We start from the raw sequence: 27,287 nt of genomic DNA on the forward strand, positions 1-27,287 counted from the left end.
AGGGAAGTCATTGTGCCCCTGTACTCTGCATTGGTTAGGCCACACCTTGAGTCCTGTGCCCAGTTCTGGGCCTCTCAGTTTAAGAAGGACATCAAGACACTTGAATGTGTCCAGAGAAGGGCAACAAGGCTGGTGGGAGGCCTTGAGCACAAGCCCTATGAGGAGAGGCTGAGATTGTTTAGCCTGGAGAACAGGAGGCTCAGGTGTGACCTCATTACTCTCTACAATTACCTGAAAGGTGGTTGTAGCCAGGAAGGAGTTGGTCTCTTCTCCCAGGCAACCAGCACCAGAACAAGAGGACACAGTCTCAAGCTGCACCAGGGGAAGTTTAGGCTGGAGTTGAGGAGAAAGTTCTTCACCGAGAGAGTAATACGTCATTGGAATGTGCTGCCCAGGGAGGTGGTGGAGTCGTTGTCCCTGGAGGTGTTCAAGAGGAGGATTGGACGTGGCACTTGGTGCCATGGTCTAGTCATGAGGTCTGTGGTGTCACGTTGGACTCAATGATCCTCGAGGCCTCTTCCAACCTTAGTGATACTGTGATACTGTGCTACTGTGAACTGCCCTCTACTGTAACTAATACTGTCCTTATACCATTATATCCAGAGAAGCCTGAAGAAGAAATAATTTTCAGCTGTACATACCTCTTCCTTACATCTGTCAAGTGCATGAGCCTGTTCTCATGACTTAGTCTTAGTATACACTTCTTGTGTATATTGATTTATACATCATTGCGATTTTGTTTCTTATTTACTCTATCTCTCTAGGAAAGTGGCTTAAAACTGACAGGTGTAGTAAATGTCAGTGCACTTATACAGCCATTCATAAACATATTTCCCATTCCCATCACTTTTCAGGACTCAGGTCAACTGTTCTGATATACCTTTAAGATACAGATAAAAAATGAGCACATAAGTATTAACAGTGGTAGTTTGTGTGAAAAGAACTGATAGGTTTTGACTTTTGTTATTGGTATTATTGTTTTCTTTTATTAAGCAGATTGAGCTATACTTTGTGCAGTCTACAAGTACCTGAAGGGAGGTTGCAGACAGGTGGGGATTGGTCTCTTCTCCCAGACAACCAGCACCAGAACAAGAGGACACGGTCTCAAGCTGCACCAGGGGAGGTTTAGGCTGGATGTTAGGAAGACGTTCTTCACAGTAAGAATGATTGCCCATTGGAATGGGCTGCCCAGGGAGTCACCATCACTGGAGGTGTTTAGGAAGAGACTGGATGGGGTGCTTGGTGCCATGGTTTAGTTGTTTAGATGGTGTTGGATGGTAGGTTGGACTCGATGATCTCAAAGGTCTCTTCCAACCTGGTCTATTCTATTCTATTCTATTCTATTCTATTCTATTCTATTCTATTCTATTCTATTCTATTCTATTCTATTCTATTCTATTCTATTCTATTCTACTGTGAAACAGAAAGCATGCTAGTCAGGAAATGTTATTATCTCACTTGAAATTATGTTACCCTAATAATCAGCACCATGTCATCTAAGAAGCTGGGGCTATGTATTATTCAGGTCATTTTGAATGTGTGACCATAGTCCACACAATTAACAATAACAGAAGGGAAATTACATTAGTATTTCATATAAAGGATTGAGGCAGCAGCAGGAGACTTTCTCTTTATATAGATTTTCTCAATGAATATGAAAAAAATCCAAAACATCTCACAAAAGCATTGATGAAGTAATGGATAAACTTGATTGGTTTTATGTGACACCCCCACCCCCCATATTTTTCAATCCTTAAAGTATAACAAAATCTAAAGCACCAGCTGAGTCCATTTTGGCTTCTGTTCATAGATGTTTTTACCTCCACTAACTTTCCTTCTTAACTACACTACTGCAATGAATGTAGGAAATGAAAACATCTTCCAGCATAATTTTGTTAGAAAATACAAATTAGAATAGAATAGAATAGAATAGAATAGAATAGAATAGAATAGAATAGAATAGAATAGAATAGAATAGACCAGACCAGGTTGCAAGAGACCTTCAAGATCATCGAGTCCAACCTATCAACCAATCCAACCCACCTAATCAATTAAACGATGGCACCAAGCACCCCATCAAATCTCCTCCTGAACACCTCCAATGATGGTGACTCCACCACCTCCCCAGGCAGCCCATTCCAATGGGCAATCACTCTCTCTGTATAGAACTTCTTCCTAACATCCAGCCTAAACCTCCCCTGGCACAGCCTGAGACTGTGTCCTCTTGTTCTGGTGCTGATTGCCTGGGAGAAGAGACCAAGATCCGCCTGTCTACAACCTCCCTTCAGGTAGTTGTAGAGAGCAGTATGGTCACCCCTGAGCCTCCTCTTCTCCAGGCTAAGCAACCCCAGCTCCCTCAGCCTTTCCTCACAGGGCTTGTGTTCCAAACCCCTCACCAACTTTGTTGCCCTTCTCTGGACTCATTCCAGCAACTCAACATCCTTCCTAAACTGAGGGGCCCAGAACTGGACACAGTACTCAAGGTGTGACCTAACCAGTGCAGCATTCAGGGGGAGAATTAGTCCATAATGAACTATTGCTGATTTTTCCAGCAGGATCTGAAGGTGAGAAAAATATCTCAGCACAGCTGAAAAAGACCAAGGTAATGATAACTGATGTCTAAGTCAAAGTCCCTAGCCAAATTCTAACTAGGAATCAGGACTTAAATTTCACAATGTTAGACAAGTGCAAGCAACATTTCTTAAGTGGAGATGTGTTTTGCTGTCTCTCACTGGATGAGTTAGGTTTAATTCAGTCATAGAAATAAGTAATAGATTTTCAGAGCAAAAGCTGAGTTTTCTAGGCTGAAGGAACACTGAACACTGCAAGCATCTGGAAGACTCTGCACAGCCCAAATTGAGAGCAGCTTTGCAGAGCCTGGCGTAGGCATGTTCATCCCCACTGCCCACCTGCCTTGTCCTGTCCCACCATTGGTAGGTATGGATGTCAAAGGGTATCCTACAGATACTCAACAGCAAATTGGTAAGGTTTGGGGGTTTTTGTGAGGTATTTTGGTTGGTTTGTTGTTTTTTTTTTTCTTGGTGTGGGTGTCCAAAATATAAAGCATCAGTAACAGAGGAAAAACAGCAAATAAAGTCACATTTAAACAAATATATGTAAAAGAATAGATATTATCCTAATAAAAGTATTTTAAATGAAACTGGATGCTTATTTTACTTGTACTCGACTTGACATTTGTTCTGTGTTAAAGGACAATGTCTGTGCTTATAGCTGCACTGTGCAAGGGAGAAGGAGATGGGGGAAACAAGGGAAATTAAATGTTCATCTGAATCATGCATGAATTTTGCCTTTCAAAATTATTGAAACCATTTTATGTAATCTCTCAGATGCTTCAAAGGGATTATAGAAAATATTCCTTCCATGCTCAGAACTTTAAAGGAGCTTGCACTGGTAGAAGACTCCGTGTATTATTTAGTGAGTGAATGCTCTTTATAACACTACGGCTATACAGAGTATATGATATACTCTCTCTCTGCATAAGTACAGTGGCTGGAGGAATGGGGACAAAACCAGGAAAAAACAGTGTCACTATGAATGTCTGGCACCTAAAATTTGGTGACAATCTGCCACTTCACAGGATCACAGGATCACAAAATCACAGAATCACAGAATCACAGAATCTCAGAATCACAGAATCTCTCTGGTTGGAAGAGACCTCAAAGATCATTCAGTCCAACCCCTGACACCTTCACTTCACCTGGACAAAGGTTTCAATCAGAATTACCTTCACTGAGTAGAAAATTAATCATCTACCAATTAAAATTGCATGCTTATTATTTCCATTTGTGAGACCAACAGTTTCAGACCCATTCATTGGGGTATTTCCACAACACAGTAAAATTAATAATGTTTAATATTTCAGAAAGGCAATAAAACAGACCAAAGAGCTTATTCTGAATTTGATCATTTTCAGGACAACTTATTCGTCATTTTGCTTGCTTAACTATGCTTTCATTTAATAACTGTATGGCTAGACAGCCTTTTCTTCTCTCCTTCCCCATCTGCATGGCTGCTGTATTTACCCTGTGAAGGGCCTGACTGTTGAATACACATAGATTAGGTTAAATAGCTAGAAAATTTTTACAGTGATTATCCAGCTTCTCAGATGTCACAATTACCCCAAAGATTCAACAGCTGCTTCATGTTTCCCAGTTACAGCCACAGACTTATCAAGGAAGCAGGAAAGGGTGTCTTGGATTTTTAAGCTATTTTCTTTAAAGATGTGATAAATCACACTCAACTAAAATGATGATCAGAAGTATTAAGTGAAATACTGGTCAAGAATCAAAGAAAGATTTTATTCCCTCCCCTGACACAAAACCAAAGTGATTAGGAAAAGAAAGGATGCGAATACGAATATGGAAATCAGCGGTTGGGTTTGTAGCAAACCTAATTTCCAGAGATGCCCTGACTTGCTCAGCTGTTGAGTGAAAAATCAATGACTGGAAACTGGGCTGACCCAGAGAAGCACAGCTGTCAACATCACAGTGCTCTTCTGCCGCTTTATTACTTTGCTTTCCTGAATCCCTTCACCAGTTTCTGTATTCCTTCTTCACTGGTTTCAAGTTATATATTCTTTGCACAGCTTCTAATATCTTGTCTACCTGAGCATCCCTGTGGTAGTTTTGATTTTTTTTTGTGTGTCTGTATGTAAAAAAAAATAAATAAGTAGATGTATAAAACCCAGTCCTCTCAATCCAAATTTGTTCATCCTCTCTTTGCCTGCTTCTCCTGTTCCTGGGTTTGAGCCTACGGTTGTGTAAATTTGTATAATTTCCCCAAGTGCAAAAGTGCCAGGAAGAGGCAGAAAACTTTTGCTGTGGCTAGACAAACTGAAGATAGTCTTGTTTGCTCTGAGCCAAAGTACATGTTGGTTTATGAGTCCTTCTAAAAAAAGAATTAAAAAAAACAAGAGGTGGTAGAGTGTATCATGGGAGAGACATTCCCTAGAAATGGACAGCTGAGAATTCAGCCTGATGTGTATTTTACCTGCAGTTATTTCTGTACTGAGATTCAGGAGCAAATTAGACACAATGCACTTTCATGTTTCACCCCTGAGAACCACAAGCTCAATAATGCCTTCAGGCTTTCGAAGATTACTGCATTGCCTGACCATGCTATACGTGGCACAGTTTATGGAGCTCCTGCTTGCCTATGTTCCTATAGCCTTTCTTGAGCTTCCTATGGGCTGCAGTAGATTGAGACAGTGTATGGTCATTTGTGTTTCCATGTCAATTTATGTTCTATAAGCCTCAGCCTCTGATACCTCACCCTGTGAAGAGGAATGGATGAGAGGGCTTGGTTGTATTTGCCATTGTATTCACACAACAGGGAGCCCTCAGACTGATCACCAGGGGATCACCAGGTTGCTCTACTGATTGAATAATTGTGTGGGAGTTGATGTAAGTTCTTTCACTGTCTTAAACTGAGTCAATGGAGATTCAATATGGTGCACTTCCTTGCTTTCCTATCAGCCTTCCAAAACACTATTTGCTGTGTGCCCAGGTGGCCAAGAAGATCAAGGGCATCCTGGCCTGCACCAGAAATAGTGTGACCAGCAGGAGCAGGGAGGACATTCTGCCCCTGTACTCGGCACTGGTTAGGCCACACCTTGAGTCCTGTGCCCAGTTCTGGGCTCCTCAATTTAAGAAGGACATTGAGACACTTGAAGGTGTCCAGAGAAGGGCAACGAGGCTGGGGAGAGGCCTTGACACAAGCCATGTGAGGAGCGGTTAAGGGAGCTGGGATTATTTAGCCTGGAGAAGAGGAGGTTCAGGGGAGACCTTATTGCTGTCTATAACTACTTGAAGGGAGGTTGTAGTCAGAAGGGGGTTCATCTCTTCTCCCAGGCAACCATCACCAGAACAAGAGGACACAGTCTCAAACTGCACCAGGGAAAGTTTAGGCTTGAGATGAGGAGAAAGTTCTTCACAAAAAGAGTTGTTAGCCATTGGAATGGGCTGCCCAGGGAGGTGGTAGAGTCACTGTCACTGTAGGTGTTCAAAAAGGGATTGGATGTGGCACTTGAAGCCATGGTTTAGTAGTCATGAGGTGTTGGGTGACAGGTTGGACTTGATGATCTTTGAGGTCTCTTCCAACTTTATTGATTCTATGATTCTATGATTCTACTTTGACAATGAGTTGGGTCTACAAATTATTTCCTTACAAAAAAAAAAGAAGTTTATAAATCTATAGTATTTTGTCTTTAAGAATATTAATATTTTGGTGTCTACATATGAGATGTATGTCTAGGCTCTCACTGGAGTTATCCAGCTGTAGTAAATACAGGAGGTGCACTCTGGAAAATGTTTCAGCTAACCCTTGAGTGGACACTTAATTGTAGTCTACTGATTTGCTCTAGGCTCCACTGACTCTTAATTAGATCTCTACGAGCTGCAGTGGGAGTTTAGTCACCTAATGTACATGTGGACATGGACATTTAGGGATCTGAACCTGAAAGCTGGTTTTATCCCACTAAGGTCTCTATGGAATCAATGGAGAGAAGTAGGCTAGCCTGTGACAAAACTAATTTCATTCTAAAACACATTCTAAAATATGGCCAGACAAATCCCACAGCAGGATTCTTACCATTTGTTGCCATGCTTGCACTTTTTATAGCTTTCTACTTTTATATCTAATTTAGGTGCTTAATACCAAGCATCTTCTTCAACCTGGAACTCTAAAAGGCAAAGAATATATGGGAAGTATATTTAGGGTAGCTACTTCTTCCCCATTGCTTTTAGCTGAAATCACAGTTTGTTCAGATATGATTTTGAAGGCTAGTTCATTCATAACCTCTAACAGATCCTGAACCAGCAGAAAACTTATTACTAGTTCATATTTTAATTAGCACAAATAATTGTTCATTTAATTGCTGATTTCATCAGTAAAGAGCCTTTAATAAGACAAGACAGACAGTTCCAGGCTCGTAAGCTCTTCAGTAGTAAAATTCTCAAGGGCTGCTTTCAGTGTAATATTCTGTTAACCATTGTGGGGCTTTCTGAATCAGTGGATTTTGCATTTCCCTTTCAAGATTAGGTGTTGGTTGTGCTTCCCCCCACCATCTTAGCTTCCTGTAGAATGCAAAACAGTAATGCCAAATAATTAAATAAGGCTAATAGATTTTGAAATTAGAAGGAATATTGCAATCTTTAATAGCCTGACTCTCTAAATCACACAGGCAGTAGAAGCCCAACCAGCAATTCCCACATTCATCCTACATCTCTTTGCATTGTAGCACACCAGTTGGAAAGTTACCCAGTCTTGACAGATTTTGAGAGAGGTAGAACCCAGCATATTCCTACTTGTTCTATTTGGTGAATTTCCCAGAAAGTTAAATACATGTGCCAGACAGCTTTCATCAGGTTTTGATACTGCTTTTCATGGTAAACTAAACCATTAGGAGTCACTTCCCATGGTGTTACTTGTAGATGGGCAAACCACCTCTTAATTGCTTTTGGGCTTATGACACGCATTGTTTTTCTTCCTGTCCTTAGTATAAAAATGCTTCCCACATACACATAATTAATCTGTTCCTTAAGATGATTTTTTTTTCCCCTCTGGTGTGGACATCAGAATAAGACCCAAGAATTTTACTAATGTATAGAATCATAGAATTACTTCGGTTGGAAGGGACCTCAAGGATCATCTAGTTCCAACCCCTGCCAGCAGCAGGGACACCTCACACTATGCCAAGTTGCTCAGAGCCACATCCAACCTGGCCTTGAAAACCTCCAGGGATGGGGCTTCTACCACCTCCCTGGGCAACCTTTTCTAGTGTCTCACCATCCTCATGGTAAAGAACTTCTTCCTAACATCCAATTTGAATCTGCCCATCTCTATTTTTTTTCCATTCTCCCTAGTCCTATCATCAACTGACACCCTAAAAAGTCCCTCACCAGCTTTATTGTAGCCCCCCCTTAAGAAACTGGAAGGCTTCAATAAGGTCTCCTTGGAGCCTTCTCTTCTCCAGACTGAATAGCCCCAACTCTCTTAGTCTGTCTTCATAGGAGAGGTTTGCTCCAGCCCTCTAATCCTCATGGCCCTTCTCTGGACATGTTCCAGCATGTCTAGATTCTTCCTGTAATAGGGGCTCCAGAACTGGATGCAGTACTCCAGGTGGGGTCTCACCAGAGAGGAGTAGAGAGGGAGAATTCCCTCGACCTGCTGGCTATGCTTCTCTTCATGCAGCCCAGGATATGATTGGCTTTCTGGGCTGCAAATGCATACTGGTGGCTCATGTTGAGCTACTCATCCACCAGTATCCCCAAGTCCTTTTCTTCAGGCCTGTTCTCAAGCCAGTTGCTGCTCAGCCTATATCAGTGTTTGGGATTGCCCTGACGCAGATGCAGGACCTTACACTTGGTCTTGTTGAACCTCATGTGGCTGTCATGGGCCCACCTCTCCAGCCTGTCAAGGTCCCTCTGGACGGCCTCCAGAGGTGGTGTCTGCTGCACCACACAGCTTGGTGTCGTCAGCAAACTTGTTGAGGGTGCACTCAATGCCACTGTCCATCTCAGAAGTGATATTTCCTATCTACTTCCTCTTATACTCTGCAGCATATATTTCAGCGATAACTCTTGCTTAATTATAACAATACACTGACAGATTATTTCCTGTGGGTTATCTATCAGTACAGCTAAGTTCTCAGCAGCGCCATTATATTCCTCCATTGACAGTTCATATTGTCAGACATATGGAGTTTGACTCCTGTTAATTAATATCTTGTTCCATGGAGATCACCTTACCCAGTCACCCAAACCATTCTCTAAAACTGTTTTGCCATCATTACTGTTTACCAGTCTAGAAAGTTTACTCTGACTGTGCCTCTGATTACTTTGATTTACTCTCCTAAATTTAGTAGAAACTTTGAGATGCTACGAGGCAAAGTGTGACATCTGTGGTAAGATTGTGCCTTAGCTAGGATGATGTGTTGGAAAATTGTTGTCATTCTTGCATTTAGGTCTTCATCCAGTTTTAATGACCCACTTTGAGGTTGCAAAATTCTTTCTTTAACCATTGTGGCACAAAAAAGTTTAAGTAAATATCTTGCCAATATCTATTGTATGTACTAAGCTTTCTTCTTGTCATCTGATTTATTTTTTAATATCATATTTGTTTGGCAGGGTTCAATAAATGTTACATAAACCCTTTTTGATTGTCCTTAGTTATTTCAATGTCTCTTTATTTCTATATGAATGCCTTCCATTTTAGACAATCAATTGGACTTCTGAGAGTTTTGAATGTACCATCCTTTAATGATTGGGCAACAGATTTCTATATAACTTGAAGAGTGACTGATTTTGAACACAACATTCATCAATTGAATATTCACTATGAAAATCAAGAATGCCATCAATAGCTTCACTATATTTGGGGAACAAATGACAGTTTGAGATGATGAATATGTCAGGAAAACAAAAAATAAAGTGTTCTTTCACTAAAATTTAGGAAGAGGAAAAAATAAATCCTTTTCTATATGTGCCTGGCTGATATATTACAAGCATTGGGCATTTTCACAAAAATCTGTTCCTATCTAGCTGAAAAGTATGAGAATAGAATAGAATAGAATAGAATAGAATAGAATAGAATAGAATAGAATAGACCAGACCAGGTAGGAAAAGACCTTTGAGATCATCGAGTCCAACCTCTCACCCAACACTATCTAATCAACTAAGTGCCTCATTCCGCAACACAGCTGGGAAGGGGTTTGGAGCAGAAGCCCTATGAGGAGAGGCTGAGGGAGCTGGGGTTGCTTAGTCTGGAGAAGAGGAGGCTCAGGGGAGACATTATTGCCATCTATAACTACCTGATGGGAGATTGTGGACAGGCAGAGGTTGGTCTCTTCTCCCAGGCAACCAGCACCAGAACAAGAGGACACAGTCTCAAGCTGCACCAGGGGAGGTTTAGGATGGAGGTTAGGAAAAAATTCTACACAGAGAGAGTGATTGCCCATTGGAATGGGCTGCCTGGGGAGGTGGTGGAGTCACCATCATTGGAGGTGTTTAGGAGGAGACTTGATAGGGTGCTTGGTTGAATGGTTTAGTTGATTAGGTGGGTTGGATAATAGGTTGGACACAGTGATCTTGAAGGTCTCTTCCAATGTGGTCTCGTCTCGTCTCGTCTCGTCTCGTCTCTTCTCTTCTCTTCTCTTCTCTTCTCTTCTCTTCTCTTCTCTTCTCTTCTCTTCTCTTCTCTTCTCTTCTCTTCTCTTCTCTTCTCTTCTCTTCTCTTCTCTTCTCTTCTCTTCTCTTCTCTTCTCTTCTCTTCTCTTCTCTTCTCGGTTTGTATTATGGAGGGAAAACAGGAACCTAGTTCTTATGATAGATCCAGCTTTCTCCAAGTTAATAAAGAAGAAATTCCTTTGCCTTACAGGATAGGAGACTTTAGGTTTTCTTTTCTTTATTTATGACTTGTAGATGCATTCATCAATGAAGAAATTACACAGGTCATTGAAGACTGAACCTACAAAATTTTAGCTGAAGTTTTGTCCTCTTCACTTTTCTCTTCAGTTTTGTAGTGAACCTTGGTTTCTGTCATATGAAGCAAAAATTGTTTTATTTGGCACACAAAAGCCAAAGTAAGAGAGCCACACAAATTTGCAATACAAAGCTTAATTTAAGATTTCTCCCCCTTTAATCTTCCATTGTTTCAATGAAAACCTTTCTCCTGGAATGTTATTAAAATGTTAATTAACATTCCTCAGAGCACATGCATCATTAAAGTCTGTTTTGAAATGGTTCAAATATAGAAAGGAGAAAAAAAAAAGAGACTTGCTATTGCTTCAAATACTAAAAATAATCCCACATCCAGGGCTGTCTATAATGTTTAGAGCTTTCAATTTAAAAGCTATCCTACTTTTGGCATTCTTCCTTACTTAATTATTTCTTACTTGGGAAAAATGATTCTTTCCCTGGCTGAGGCAGCAGCTGCATCACATTGATGTAATCCAAAAAAGGGCAAAAAAATGTATTTGTTATTCTTCCTTGGACAGATAACTTGAGAAGACTCTATATAGAAAATGGCATGTAAAGTAACGATATTGTCTTTTTGAAGCAAATCTGTCTGACACTGCATGTACTCACATATTGAGCTTTCTTTTGATTTCCTTCATTACATCCTTATTTGTGCTCCATTATTTATTCTTACTAAAATCAAACTAAATCAAAAAACCCTGAGATGCTAAAGGACAGTATTTTATACTTTTCATTTTTTCCAGAGCAGTAGTTGTGAGGTTTTTTCTGAAGGAGATATTCTGCTGAGACATAGAGGTCATTGATTTCATGCTGAAGTATGAGTCTTTGAATACCAAATATATTTATTGAGGCCAGGCAATTGATTGGTATTTAAATTACTCTGTATTTGGTTTTGGTTTTGTTTGTTGTTGAGGTTTTTTTTTTCCCATCAGAATTTCTTGATGACATATTAGCTATATGCCTAACTCACATGTGTCCAGAGAAGGGCAATGAGGCTGTTGAGAGGTCTTGAGCACAAGCCCTATGAGGAGAGGCTGAGGGAGCTGGGATTGTTTAGCCTGCAGAAGAGGAAGCTCAGGGGACACTTTAGTGCTGTCTACAACTACCTGAAGGGTGGTTGTAGCCAGGAGGGGTTTGGTGTCTTCTCTCAAGCAACCAGCACCAGAACAAGAGGACACAGTCTCAAACTGCACCAGGGGAAGCTTAGACTCGAGGTGAGGAGAAAGTTCTTCACTGGGAGAGTCATTTGCCATTGGAATGTGCTGCCCAGGGAGGTGGTGGAATCACCACCCCTGGAGGTTTTCAAGAGGGGACTGGACATGGCACTTGGTGCCATGGTTTAATCATGAGGTCTGTGGTGACAGGTCGGACACGATGATCTTTGAGGTCTCTTCCAACCTTGGTGATTCTGTGATCCTTCTGCAATGTCAAAGTTCATCAGTTCTGATGTCCTGTTTCCAGTGGTGATGAAAACTACCTGTAGTTGAAGGGAGGTACAAAAGAGAGGTTCTCCCCACCATACCAATCTCCTCTCAGTTTCATGAGCCATGAAGAATTGAGCTGTGTGTTCTCCTTCGTATAAAGCAGTTTAGCATTAAGTAGTCAAGTAATTTCTGTTGCAAATATGATTTTGAATAAACGTTTATTAGAATAAACCAAACCAGGTTGGAAGAGACCTTCAAGATCATCGTGTCCAACCCATCAACCAATCCAACCCACCCAAACATCTAACCCATGGCACCAAGCACCCCATCAAGTCTCCTTCTGAACACCTTCAATGATGGCGACTCCACCACCTCCCCGGGCAGCCCATTCCAATGGGCAATCACTCTCTCTGTATAGAACTTCTTCCTAACATCCAACCTGAACCTCCCCTGGCGCAGCCTGAGACTGTGTCCTCTTGTTCTGGTACTGAGTGCCTGGGAGAAGAGACCATCATCAGCCTGTCTACAACCTCCCTTCAGGTAGTTGTAGAGAGTGATAAGGTCACCCCTGAGTCTCCTCCTCTCCAGGCTAAGCAACCCCAGCTCCCTCAGCCTCTCCTCATAGGGCTTGTGTTCCAAACCCCTCACCAACTTTGTTGCTCTTCTCTGGACTCGTTCCAGCAAGTCAACATCCTTCCTAAACTGAGGGGCCCAGAACTGGACACAGGACTCAAGGTGTGGCCTAACCAGTGCAGTGTACAGGGGCACAATGACCTCCCTGCTCCTGCTGGCCACACTGTTCTTGATGCAGGCCAGGATGCCATTGGCCCTCTTGGCTGCCTGGGCACACTGCAGGCTTATGTTCAGCCTACCATCAACCAGCACCCCCAGGTCCCTCTCTGCCTGGCTGCTCTCCAGCCACTCTGACCCCAGCCTGTAGCACTGCATGGGGTTGTTGTGGCCAATGTGCAGAACCCGGCACTTAGTTTCATAGTTTCATAGTTTCATTCAGGGTTGGAAGGGACCACAAGGATCATCTAGTTCCAACCCCCCTGCCATGGGCAGGGACACCCCACACTAGATCAGGCTGGCCAGAGCCTCATCCAGCCTGCTCTTAAACACCCCCAGGGACGGGGCCTCGACCACCTCCCTGGACAACCCATTCCAGGGTTTCACCACTCTCATGGTGAAGAACCTCCTCCTCACATCCAGCCTGAATCTCCCCACCTCCAGCTTCATTCCATTCCCCCTAGTCCTATCACTACCTGAGATCCTGAGAAGTCCAGCCTTCCTGTAGGCCCCCTTCAGATACTGGAAGGCCACAATTAGGTCACCTCGGAGCCTTCTCTTCTGCAGACTGAACAGCCCCAACTCCTTCAGTCTGTCCTCATAGGAGAGGTGCTCCAGCCCTCTGATCATCCTTGTGGCCCTTCTCTGGACACGTTCCAGCACCTCCACATCCCTCTTGTAATAGGGGCTCCAGAACTGGACACAGTACTCCAGGTGGGGTCTCACCAGGGCTGAGTAGAAGGGGAGGATCACCTCCCTCGACCTGCTAGCCACACTTCTCCTGATGCAGCCCAGGATCTGATTGGCTTTGCGGGCTGCAAGTGCACACTGAGAGCTCATGTTGAGCTTTTTGTCCACCAGCACCCCCAAGTCTCTCTCCTCAGGGCTATCCTCCAGCCAGTCACTGCCCAGCCTGTATTTGTGCCTGGGATTGCCTCGACCCAGATGCAGGACCCTGCACTTGCTCTTATTGAACTTCATGAGGTTGGCTTGTGCCCACCTCTCCAGCCTGTCAAGGTCCCTCTGGATGGCCTCCCTTCCCTCCAGCGTGTCTGCTGCACCACACAGCTTGGTGTCATCAGCAAACTTGCTGAGGGTGCACTCAATGCCACTGTCCATGTCCCCCACAAAGATGTTGAATAAGACAGGTCCCAGGACTGATCCCTGAGGGACTCCACTTGTCACTGGCCTCCACTGGGACATGGAGCCATTGACAGCCACTCTTTGGGTGTGGCCATCAAGCCAGTTCCTTATCCATCTAGTGGTCCACCAATCAAACCCATGTGTCACCAGTTTGGAGACCAGGATGTGGTGTGGGACAGTGTCGAAGGCTTTGCCGAAGACTTTAAATCCAGCATCATTGGTCTTGTCTTCACCTTCAGAAAAGGCCAAGGCCTGGATGCCTATACTTTCAGCCACTCTCCTAAAAGCTAATGGAAAAAGATAATTAAGCTTTCTACTTGTATTTCATTTCCTTAAATACGAGTTTAGGTTCTAGGTATTCCACACAATTAACTGACTCTTTCAAACTCTACTTTCATCACAGACAAAATAAATAAATATATTCTGTTTGTTTTATACCTGTGGCTATTTATAATCATTGCAGCCGTCTTAATTTATAATAGCCTGCAGTAATTTATGCTGCTGCCAATTATGTTCATTAGAGATACATTTAACTGAAGTAACCTTATGTGACTTGCCGCTAAATTATATCAGTTTACTTTTTGCCTTCCAGTTCTCTTTCTTTTTTCATGGTGATGGGTGTGTAGGCCTTACTGTGGTATTTTTGTTAGATTTATGTTCTGCATGCAGGGAATTTTTTATCTTACTTATATTTTAGGTGCTGTGCAATAACTGTCCATGTAGTCACTTGCATTGCATATTTCTTGAAGGAGAGTTTGCTCCATGTCTGAACTAAACTATCTCACAGTCATTACAAGAACAAAATGCACACACAAGGGGGTATTGATGATTAATTAGTGTCTCATAAATTTATCACATTTCAGATTTCCTGTGTTAACTCACCACAGCAGCAGTGGTATGCTCCTTTCATCTCCAGTGTGGAGCTTTGTGAATGTTCAGAGGCAAATAGAAATAAATAAGTGAGAGGGTGGTATTGTACGATCACGAAGACTGGTGGAAGATGAGCAAAATAAAGTTATAATAGAGGATAATGTATCTACTAGTGTTGCATGTGGTCTGAGCAGTAATTTTTTAGGCAGTGACTGGCTGGAAAGCAGCCCTGAGGAGAGAGACTTGGGGGTGCTGGTGGACAAAAAGCTCAACATGAGCTCTCAGTGTGCACTTGCAGCCCGCAAAGCCAATCAGATCCTGGGCTGCATCAAGAGAAATGTGGCCAGCTGGTCAAGGGAGGTGATTCTCCCCCTCTACTCAGCTCTGGTGAGACCCCACCTGGAGTACTGTGTCCAGTTCTGGAGCCCCTATTACAAGAAGAATATGGAGGTGCTGGAATGTGTCCAGAGAAGGGCCACAAGGATGATCAGAGGGCTGGAGCACCTCTCCTATGAGGACAGACTTCAGACTGGATGTGAGGAAGAAGTTCTTCACCATAAGAGTGGTGAAACCCTGCAATGGGTTGTCCAGGGAGGTGGTTGGGGCCCCATCTCTGGAGGTGTTTAAGACCAGGATGGATGAGGTTCTGGCCAGCCTGATCTAGTATGAGCTGTCCCTGCCCATGGCAGGGGGGTTGGAACTAGATGATCTTTGTGGTCCCTTCCAACCCTGACTGATGCTATGATACTGTGAAGTTTTTCTTCAGTCTGAATTATCCCATTTCCCCTTCTTATTTTTTTTCTCAGACCACATCTGGTTGAAGATAGACAGGTATAATTACATGATCCTGTCCTCTCACTCTGCTGCTTCTTCCTTGCCTAGTCTTCCAATGAACAGCATTTAGGATTGAAAAAGGCTCTTCACTTTCCTATCTTCTCGGCAATGAATACAATGAATACAATTACTTAAATATTTTATAAGAAGCAGGAGTTCCTGCAGTGTTTGAGTAGAATGTTCTGCAGATGCACCACTGTACATATGATGATGTATGCAAGAAAACCATTTCCTTGGACCTTTGACAACTTTCATTATGAACTTCTCCCTTTGTGATGGCTACATAGCTTAACAGTCTCTGCATATGCTCCTATATGCAGAGACTCCTTAACTATATGCTCCTGAGCAACTGAGCAGAATACAGAATACAGAATTAAGCAGGCTGCAAAAGACCTTCAAGATCATAAATCCCAACCTATCACCCAGCACCATCTAATCAACTAAACCATGGCACTAAATGCCTCATCCAGACCTATTTTAAACACCTCCAATGATGGGGACTCCACCACCTCCCTGGGCAGCACATTCCAATGGCCAATCACTCTTTCTGTGAAGAATTTCTTCCTAACATCCAGCCTAAACCTCCCCTGGTGCAGCTTGAGACTGTGTCCTCTTGTTTCTTTTGAATCTTTTTTGTTTGGAATTATGAAAGGCTTTCCACATCCTCCAAATCTTCATTGTGGTCCTAGATTGCATCTAATGAAGTTGTACTTAGTAGAAATAATATTTAACAGATTCCACCATGCTATGCACAATAACTAACTCCTTACTCTGACAGTGCTCGCTAAGATGCTGCCAATTTGCCATAAGAGTGATAGAATATGGTTCTATATAAGCCAGGTGTGTCTTCTATTTTGAAACATGAATCACAAATTAATTGGGTGTTTTCAATCAGTGCCCCTTAAACACACAAATAGACAACAAGCTCCAAAAGAGGATGAGGCATATCTGAGTATTACAAGTTTGAAGGACCTGGGCATTTCACAGAATCACAGAATCACCAAGGTTGGAAGAGACCTCAGAGATCATCAAGTCCAACCTGTCACCCAACACCTCATCACTAACTAAACCATGGCACCAAGTGCCACGTCCAATCCCCTCTTGAACACCTCCAGGGATGGTGACTCCACCACCTCCCTGGGCAGCACATTCCAATGGCCAACAACTTTTTCTGTGAAGAACTTTCTCCTCACTTCAAGCCTAAACTTCCCCTGGTGCAGCTTATCACAGTATCTTGTTCTGGTGCTGGTTGCCTGCCTACAAACTCTCCTCAGGTAGTTGTAGAGAGCAGTAAGGTCTCCCTTGAGCCTCCATTCTTATGGAAAAGATTGTTACATTTGTGCTCAGTTTTCCTATTTCCTTTTTAAACTTCCCTACCAAAGAGTTATGACATGAATTTCAAGTGAATTAAACAAATTCCTAGGAAAGGCTTATGCAAATCATTCCTAGGTGGACTGATAAAAAGTAATGTAATTTTAAGTATTCTCATATTTTCAATGGAATCAGTACACCTTAGAAACTGACTTAACTTCTCCCACTGTACAGCTTCATCTGGGAAATGGGAATACAGTGGGTTTGTATTTTAACATGTAATCTCAGCAGCTGGTTCCTGAGCAGCTATTAATGTGATAGAATATTTTTGCTTCAACAGATCCATTTCATTGTCCTCACCAAACATTTTTGATTTTCTGGTTGACAGGATTACACTAATGGGTTTATGCATTACAAACAAGAGTACTTTCTTTTAGAACAGAACGGCACAGAAGAGCATGACAAAGCACAAAGAAAGGCTGAGGAGATCTTATTGGAACAGAAATAGAAGAAGGCACTGCATTTCTGACTGATCCTGTAGTGGAATGGTCTGTCAAGACAAGTTCCTCCATCAAGCAGTGGTCAGTCGATGATGAAATCATATATTTTCCTTAGCTGGATCATACTGTACATACATATATATATATCAATCATACATCATACCATACAAAACTGGAGGAGTGGCTAACATACCAGATGGCTGTGCTGCCCAGTGAGATCTGGACAGTCAGGAAAGATGGGTAGAGGGGAATCTCATGAAGTTCAGCAGGAGCATGTGTAGAGTCCTGAACCAAGGAATAGATAATCCTAAGTACATGTCCAGTTTAGGGGTTGACCTGCTGGAAAGCAGTCCTGCAGAGAACGACCTGAGTGTCTAAGTGTACAAGAAGTTCACAATAAGCCAGCACTATGTGCCTTTGTGACCACGAAAGCTAATGGTATCTTGGGATTAATTAAGATGTATGTGACCAGCAGGTTGAAGGAGGTCCTCCCCAGCTACTAACCTGGGGGTACTGGTTGACAGTAGGCTGCAGTGTGCCTAGCTCTCCAGGAAGGCCAATGGCATCCTGGCCTGTATCAGGAACAGTGTTGCCAGCAGAAGCAGGGAGGTCATTCTGCCCCTATACTTTGAGTCCTTGTGTCCAGTGTCCTTGAGTCCTGTGTCCAGTTTTGGGCCCCTCAGTTTAAGAAAGATGTTGACTTGCTGCAATGTGTCCAGAGAAGGGCAACAAATCTGGGGAGGGGTTTAGAGCACAAGCCCTATGAGGAGAGTCTGGGAGAGCTGGGGGTGTTTAGCCTGAAGAAGAGGAGGCTCAGGGGAGACCTTATTGCTCTCTACAACTACCTGAAGATAGGTTGTAGCCAGGTGGGGGCTGGTCTCTTCTCCCAGGCAGCCAGTACCAGAACAAGAGGACACAGTCCCAGGCTGCGCCAGGGGAGGTTTAGGCTGGATGTTAGGAAGAAATTCTTCATGGAGAGAGTGATTGGCCATTGGAATGTGCTGCCCAAGGAGGTGGTGGAGTCACCGTCACTGGAGGTGTTTAGGAAGAAATGGGATGAAGCACTTGGTTGCATGGTTTAGTTGATTAGATGGTGTTGGATGATAGGTTGGATGCGATGATCTTGAAGGTCTCTGTTCTATTCTATTCTATTCTATTCTATTCTATTCTATTCTATTCTATTCTATTCTATATCTTCTGACATGAAATTTTGAAAGGTAGTTTTTGTGAATTGCAGTATTTCAGGCCATTGGTTTGTTTACCCCAGAAAACTTTCAGTGTGATATGAATCTGCACTCTCTATATCCACAGTACTGAAGGATCCAAAATACCTCAAGAGTCAAACTCATGTGGGCCTAGGGTCATGATTAAACATTAATAAAGTTAATCTGGGAAATACTTTCACAGTACAGAGTTTTAAAAAAGCCTATTGCAACATCAGGTTTTTGAATGAACTAAAGTGGGATTTATCTTTGTATTTCTCTGCATGCAGCAACAGCAATACTGTTCAACCAATGTAAGTGAAGGCATGAGAGAAGAGATAGGTAAAAAGTTATTTTCACTGATATTGATTTTTCACTTGGCATCAGACCTGACTGTTATTTTGGGCCTTATATCTTGCAGTGGTGATGAGTTTTTCCTCCTGACAAATTACAAAACTAGTTTTCTATCTAAATATTTTCTCCTTTCCCCTAGCTCTTGACCCTCCTACACCACTGACAGACAGACTGAAATCAGGCAGAAGCTATTAGAATAGAATAGCATAGCATAGCATGGAATGGAATGGAATGGAATGGAATGGAATAGAATAGAATAGAATAGAATAGAATAGAATAGAATAGAATAGAATAGAATAGAATAGAATAGAATAGAATGGAATAGAATGGAATAGAATAGACCAGACCAGGTTGGAAGAGACCTTCAAGATCATCAAGTCCAACCTATCATCCAACACTATCTAATCAACTAAACCATGCAACCAAGCACCCTATCAAGTCTATTCCTAAACACCACCAATGATGGTGACTCCACCACCTCCCCAGGCAGCCCATTTCAATGGGTGATCACTCTCTCTGTGTAGAATTTCTTCCTAACCTCCAGTCTAACACAGGAAACATCTGAAGAAAGATATTATCTAGCTTATTTTAAGGTATGGCAATTTACAAGCTTCTTCATTCTTTAATAAAGGAGTAAATCCACAAATATAGGAGTTATTATTTTTTTCTGTGGCATTAATTTATTGGGTAACCAGCTTAAAATATTCTTAACTTTTCTTGAGGAAACATTTTTCTTTTAGTAAATATGTGGAAAAAGTCTGGGACTTTAAAGGTCATGAATGTATTAAAAAAAAATAAAGAAAAAATTAAAAATTTCCTTAACCCTTTCATATTAGGAATAGTGTGGCCAGCAGGAGCAGGGAAGTCATTATGCCCCTGTACTTTGCATTGGTTAGGGCACACCTTGAGTCCTGTGTCCAGTTCTGGGCCCCTCAGTTTAAGAAGGACATCGAGACACTTGAACATGTCCAGAGAAGGGCAACAAGGCTGGGGAGAGGCCTTGAGCACAGCCCTGTGAGGAGAGGCTGAGGGAGCTGGGATTGTTTTGCCTGGAGAGGAGGAGGCTCAGGGGTGACCTCATTGCCCTCTACAACTACCTGAAAGGTGGTTGTAGCCAGGAAGGGGTTGGTCTCTTCTCTCTAGCAACCAGCACCAGAACAAGAGGACACAATCTCAAGCTGCATCAGGGGAAGTTTAGGCTCGAGGTGAGGAGAAAGTTCTTCACTGAGAGAGTCATTCGTCATTGGAATGTGTTGCCCAGGGAGGTGGTTGGGTCGCCATCCCTGGAGATGTCCAAGAGGGGATTGGATGTGGCACTTGGTGCCATGGTCTAGTCATGAGGTCTGCAGTGACAGGTTGGACTCGATGACCTATGAGGTCTCTTCCAATCTTAGTGATACTGTGATACTGTGATATTGAAAAAGCTGAGGCATGGCAGAATTTGAACACAAGCAGCTATACTCCCAATCTCATGTCCTTTTTCCAACAGTGGGCATTAGAAACCTGAATACCTGGGTTTGCTCTCCAGTACCTTCCTTCTCATCAGTTTGTTCAAAGTCACTACTTTTCACACTGTTTCATCACATCATCTTAGTGAATCTCACTTACACAATCACTTTCTTTCTTCATTTGTGCCTTGTTTCTGGCGCTTGTCATCCCACATTGACACTGCTGCCTCTGTTGTTTTCTTCATTTAGTTTCAGTAAAAAAAAAAAAAAAAAAAGATTTAATGTTGATAACAAGCTATTCTCAAGATCATAGTGGCTATATTAAATTTATTCTTTAAAGTACAAGCTGCTGAGTTCTAGTTGTTGCCTTAAAAGTAAGTCATGGTGAACCAGCCCAATGCATAGGAAAAACAACAAAAAAAGACAATTAAAAAAATCTTACCTTGATAGGTCCTTTTTGCTACTAAGACTTCTATTTTTCTCACAATGATTAAAATATTGACACTATTCCATGGAATAACAGACACACAGATTTTTGCCTTAACTGTTAGGAAACTAAGTTATGCCATCTTTCTTGAGGCCAGTGAGGAATTGCCCAAAAATCTGTTAACTACAGGTGTAAGGAGGTGGAGGCCTGTTAAAATATGTTTGGTGGACAAAGAGAAGCTAAATGGGTGTTAAATTCTCCCTTGACAATGGGGTACAAGCTTCCAGAGGCTGGATGGATTCAGGGAGTGGATTAGAAATTGTAATATTTTGATATTTCATTCCCATAATTCTGTTACTTTATTTGAGCAGGCAGCAAAGCTTTCTCTCCTCTCCTCTCCTCTCCTCTCCTCTCCTCTCCTCTCCTCTCCTCTCCTCTCCTCTCCTCTCCTCTCCTCTCCTCTCCTCTCCTCTCCTCTCCTCTCCTCTCCTCTCCTCTCCTCTCCTCTCCTCTCCTCTCCTCTCCTCTCCTCTCCTCTCCTCTCCTCTCCTCTCCTCTCCTCTCCTCTCCTCTCCTCTCCTCTCCTCTCCTCTCTGAACCTCTCCTCTCTGAACCTCTCCTCTCCTCTCTGAACCTCTCCTCTCTGAACCTCTCCTCTCCTCTCTGAACCTCTCCTCTCCTCTCTGAACCTCTCCTCTCCTCTCCTCTCTGAACCTCTCCTCTCTGAACCTCTCCTCTCCTCTCCTCTCTGAACCTCTCCTCTCCTCTCCTCTCTGAACCTCTCCTCTCCTCTCTGAACCTCTCCTCTCCTCTCCTCTCCTCTCCTCTCCTCTCCTCTCCTCTCCTCTCCTCTCCTCTCCTCTCCTCTCCTCTCCTCTCCTCTCCTCTCTGAACCTCTCCTCTCCTCTCCTCTCCTCTCCTCTCTGAACCTCTCCTCTCCTCTCCTCTCCTCTCCTCTCCTCTCCTCTCCTCTCCTCTCCTCTCCTCTCCTCTCCTCTCCTCTCCTCTCCTCTCCTCTCCTCTCCTCTCCTCTCCTCTCCTCTCCTCTCCTCTCCTCTCCTCTCCTCTCCTCTCCTCTCCTCTCCTCTCCTCTCCTCTCCTCTCCTCTCCTCTCCTCTCCTCTCCTCTCCTCTCCTCTCCTCTCCTCTCCTCTCCTCTCCTCTCCTCTCCTCTCCTCTCCCTCTCCCTCTCCCTTTCTCTCTCCCTCTCCCTCTCCCTCTCCCTCTCCCTCTCCCTCTCCCTCTCCCTCTCCCTCTCCCTCTCCCTCTCCCTCTCCCTCTCCCTCTCCCTCTCCCTCTCCCTCTCCCTCTCCCCCCCCCCCCCCTTTTTTTCCAGAGCAATTAAGATGTGGATGCTTTTACTTCACTGTTTCTTGTAACATGTGGTTGCTTATGTATGCTTTACAGTTCCTTCAAAACTGAAATGAAAGAAGAGCTCTCTAGAGCATTGTGGAAACCGAGATGAGCAGGAATTGTTAACAGAACTAGCCTTTGGGAAAAGTCTGTCTTATCAAACTGTGAAGTTTGAGTTTATTCTGACCACTCTGTGTCTACAGGCTTGTGAAGGGTTTCTGACCTTCTGTCAGGTTTTCATCTGAACTGTCAGTTCCCAAAAAGCTGTGTTTATGTTCCATTGCAATCAGAGTTTATCAGGTTTTCTCTGCTTTCCCTCTGTAATACAAACAATGAATAAATCAAGCTTGTTAGTGTTCAGGACCTTTTAGAAAGTTAACTTAGCAAAGGGAATTTATTTGAGCTACTAGGTGCCAAATGGCAACATAGAAAGCATTAGTACGTTGATGATAATGATTAAAGCACCTTGAAAATTAAGTCTGTCTGTTTATGATGAACATTACTCATTTTGATTAAAATATGGGGTTGTTAGCTCTTCAGTGTATTCCAATATAACTGAGTGGGATGATGAACTACTGCCTCACAAACACAACAGCCTTTTTTGGCCAGAGGTACATGCTCTAATGTAATCATCTCCTCCCTTTAGTCTGTAGTGGACCAAGGTTTAAGGATTGAATTGACCTAAAGAACCACTTAAAACTTGCTCCTAGGAGCTTTCCACATTACCAATTTCCAAGGTGAATGGGGGAAACTTTGCTGTGGCCCTCACAGCCCAAGCATCCCTACTCATATACAGAATAGAGAATACAGAATTAACCAGGTTGGAAAAGATCTTTGAGATCATTGAGTCCAACCTATCAGCCAACAGCCCCACTGTTGATCCTGACAGCAGCCAAAACCCATTACTGTAGGTCAGAAAGAAAACACTGGTTTCCATTTCTTTTGCATTAGCATGTAAGGACAGTCACACACCTCAGCAGCCAATGATAACCCATTTGAGATGCCTCAGAGTGTTTGACTAGGGAAACTGCATGTTTTATCTAAAACAGTATAATGAAAAGCAACATGTGAATGCAATCTTCTGAATCAAAATATTTGGCTATGGTTCTCTTGTGGTGAGCAATATTTTTCACACTGCTTTTAGCTCAAAACATAGTTAAGAAGACTACAGCAGTGAGAGCATATACAGGCAATTAATGGGAAAACAGTTTGCTGGGGGAAAGGATGACAGCTTTCTGGCCTCTAAACAGGTAAAAATAATATCAATAAAAAAATCTCTGTTATATTTGGCAACTGGTCTCTGCCTCTTAGCCAGGGTAATACTACCAATTTTTATCAGGTAGCATCACAAATATTTCAGTACATGGAGTCTTGACTGCTGGCATCATTGTTGACCTGTTCCTCCTTGTCACCATGCCACTCTTTTGCTCATGGAAGCAAAACAGTTTCTATAATAATGTATCAGTCCAGATTTGGAGAATGATGATATTTTGGCATAAGTGAGCAATGAAGGTACTCATAAAATTGTAGATCAATTAAAGATCACTTAAGGATCAGTTAAGAAATTCCTGCATATTTTTTTCAGGGAAGATTGAAAGCTTCAGCCTTCAGAGACTGCTTCCATACATCTTATGGAAATTACTAAGACAAAGTGATTACACAAAAGACAAATATGGTGGGTTAGACTTGGCTGGCTGCCACCCAGCCACTCTCTCACTCCCTCTCTCCCACAGGACAAGATGAGAAAACAGCATGAAAAAGTTGTGGGTAAAGATGAGGACAGAAAGGTCACTCACCAAAGTGCTTCAAATAGACTCAACTTGTGGAAGACTAATTTAATATATTGACAATTAATAGCAGAAGAGGCACAGGCTTATAGGAATGAGGGTTGTAATAAGCACATAGCCCTCTATCATTCCTTTTTCCTCAGGCTCTTCCTTCACTCCAGCATGGGTCCTTACCATGGGTTTCTCTGGTGGGTTAAAAATTCCCCTCAACATCAGTTAGCTCAGTTAGAAGCCAATGAAGCTGCATACACAAGCAAAACCACAATCTAAAAAGAAATGCAAGGCATGTGTACAAAATCTACATTATTTACAGCTATTTCCAATTTATAAACAGCACAAGAATCTCCCTGGATCAAACCAGGGGGCTAATAACAGCTTCCCCACTCCCTGCCCCCTTCTTTACCTCCCTGTACATGATAGAGGAGAGAGAAGAGCAGGGAGTTATTTGTTAGTATTAGCCACAACAAAGCAATGCAGCCAAGGTCTGCAAAACCAAGGAGAAGAACCAGACAGAGTGAAGGAAGTAAAAAGAGAGCAAGTGTACACAACTAGCTTCTGTTTTTTTTTAACTGTTCAGTGGGATTATTTAGATCTTATCATTATTTTCCTTTTCACATCCATGGTGATTTATTTACATTCTACTACTTTTCATTCAAGATTTGTGGAAAGTTTTTAAGGTACAGCCTAAAACTACCACAGTGTCATTCCTTCAAAAATGGACTGCTCCAACCAGGGTTCCCAGTGTGTCACAGGTCCTGGCAGAAAACCTGTTCCTGAGCAAGCTCCTGTGCATGGATGTGACCATTTTAGGCTGTGCCTTTAAGAAAGGGACAATTGCTGGAACACTCTGGCTGAATGTTTTGGTGAAATAATGAAAGGAACAAGAGGACACAGTCTCAGGCTGTGCCAGGGGAGGTTTAGGTTGGATGTTAGGAAGAAGTTCTATACAGAGAGAGTGATTGCCCATTGGAATGGGCTGCCTGGGGAGGTGGTGGAGTCACCATCATTGGAGGTGTTCAGGAGGAGACTTGATGGGGTGCTTGGTGCCATGGTTTAGTTGATTAGGTGGGTTGGATTGATTGATGGGTTGGATGCGATGATCTTGAAGGTCTCTTCCAACCTGGTCTAGTCTAGTCTAGTCTCGTCTAATTTCATTGGTAGATTGGTAGAATGCAACTTTAAGTTTTAGTTCAGTTTGAATCTCAGTTATTTCAGTCTGTCTGTCTTTTTCAGCCTGTCTGTTTCAGTTTCTCTCTGAGCAACAGCTGTTCAGGACAGAGTTGACCTTGAATTAACAGATAAGAAACTAATTCTTGAATATGCTTTGAGCTAACAGAATTTCCTCCTTAATAATTAACTTTTCTCTCTCCCTAACCCTTTTTGGGAAAAAAGGGAGGTAGGGGGAGAGAGGAGGTACAGGAGGGGGACCCTCCTCTGGCTGGAGGAGGGAGTTTTGCTGTGTATTACGTTCTTTGCTGTATATTTCTGTATATATTGTAAATACTGTAAATTGTGCATATAATCATCTGCATTTCATCCTCCTTGTAAATATAGCTTATATTCATTTCTGCTTCTCCAACTGAGTTAGCAGTGGTTTCTTTGTGTGTGGGGGAGAACTGAACTCTCTCTCACCTTCGCAATGGACCACAGCTCCTGCCAGGAGCCCGCTCCAGTGCTGGATGTACAGTAGGGTACAACTTCCTTCACAACGTGTCCCCTTGCTGCGGTGTGGGGTCTTCCACAGGCTGCAGGATGTTTGCTCTGCTATTGCCCTCTACAGGCTGCAGTGGGACAACTTTCATCACCGAGTCTTCACCATGGGCTGCAAGGGAATCTCGTCGGATGCGCGGTGCACCTCATCCTCCTCCTTCCTATCTGATCATGGTGTCTGCAGGGCTATTTCACATTTTCTCACTCCTTTCTCACAGCAGCTCTACAGTGTTATTTCATCCTTTTGTTTTATCATAGAGATGACACCATCATCACTGGCAGGCTCAGCTTTGACCAGTAGCAGGTCTGTTTTGCAGGCAGCTGGAACTGGCTGTGTCTGACATGGTGTCTTCTCACAGAGACCATCCACTTCAGCTCTCCCCTCCCCCTATCAAAACCCTGTCACATAAACTCAATACATTAGTGAGTACAGAGTCTAACTCAAAGGAAAGTTTATATGTTTATCCAAGTGCAATGATCAACAATTAGGTTTATTTAAAATAGCTTCTAGGCTCTAGACAGGCATAACTGTAACTTGTAAAAGCAGCATACCAACAAATAACACACTGTACAGTATTAAGCTCTCTTGCCAGGTAGCTTAGACATATAAAAGGAAATGCATGAAAATAATGCTAAGGGAAGAGAAATGAAAACAGGATTGCTTTGAGAAACTGATCAGAGAATTTGCTGAGGTCTCACCAAAATCAGTTATAAAATTTCCATGAAACAAATATTTGGGCTTCCAAATTTGCTTCATAGAAGGATGTGGGGCAAGACACATGCTAAAAACACTCTGCAGAGTATGATGGAATTTCACATTGGCCAGTATGGACTATTCAGAACAAGGGGACACAGTCTCAAGCTGTGCCAGGGAAAGTTTAGGCTCGAGGTGAGGAGAAAGTTCTTCACTGAGAGAGCTGTTAGTCATTGGAATGGGCTGCCCAGGGAGGTGGTGGAGTCACCACCCCTGGAGGTGTTCAAGAGGATATTGGACGTGGCACTTGGTACCATGGTCTAGTCCTGAGGTCTGTGGTGACAGGTTGGACTCGATGATCTTTGAGGTCTCTTCCAACCTTAGTGATACTGCGATACTGAAGTGCTAAACAGATCTCATCTTACCAACACTGGAAGTAGTGTCTGAAAATAGTACTCCTAAATTACATTTTAGAACATTTTCTCAGATTAAATGTTACAATAAGATTACTAGTGGAGTTTTGTTTGAAGGCATGCAGTACACTGCTTTTGAATGTGACATTAATCTTTTTATTGATATTGAAGCTTTTACCCAGCTTTAGGCTGCATCCCCAACAATCTGCCCAATCATTGTAGCTGAACATTATTGTAATGAAAAACAAAAAACATCCTAACAGAACAGATTATTTTATATACTGGTTTTTGTTTACCCAATTCATCATCCACATGTTGATCAGTGCAATCAAGGGAGAAAAAAACAAGGCAGCTTGTCCTTGACATTTGACTAGAATAACCAAGTATTTGAAAGTAAGTTTTTTAACTTGTTTTGCCTCCAAATTCACAGAATCACAGAATCAACCAGGTTGGAAGAGACCTCCAGGATCATCAAGTCCAACCTATCACCCAACCCTAACTAATCAACTACACCATGGCACTAAGTGCCTCAT

This window comes from Melanerpes formicivorus, unplaced genomic scaffold (genome assembly GCF_026170545.1).
Source record: "Melanerpes formicivorus ecotype bairdi unplaced genomic scaffold, bMelFor1.0.p_v2 SCAF_1, whole genome shotgun sequence".
NCBI classification, from domain to species: domain Eukaryota; kingdom Metazoa; phylum Chordata; class Aves; order Piciformes; family Picidae; genus Melanerpes; species Melanerpes formicivorus.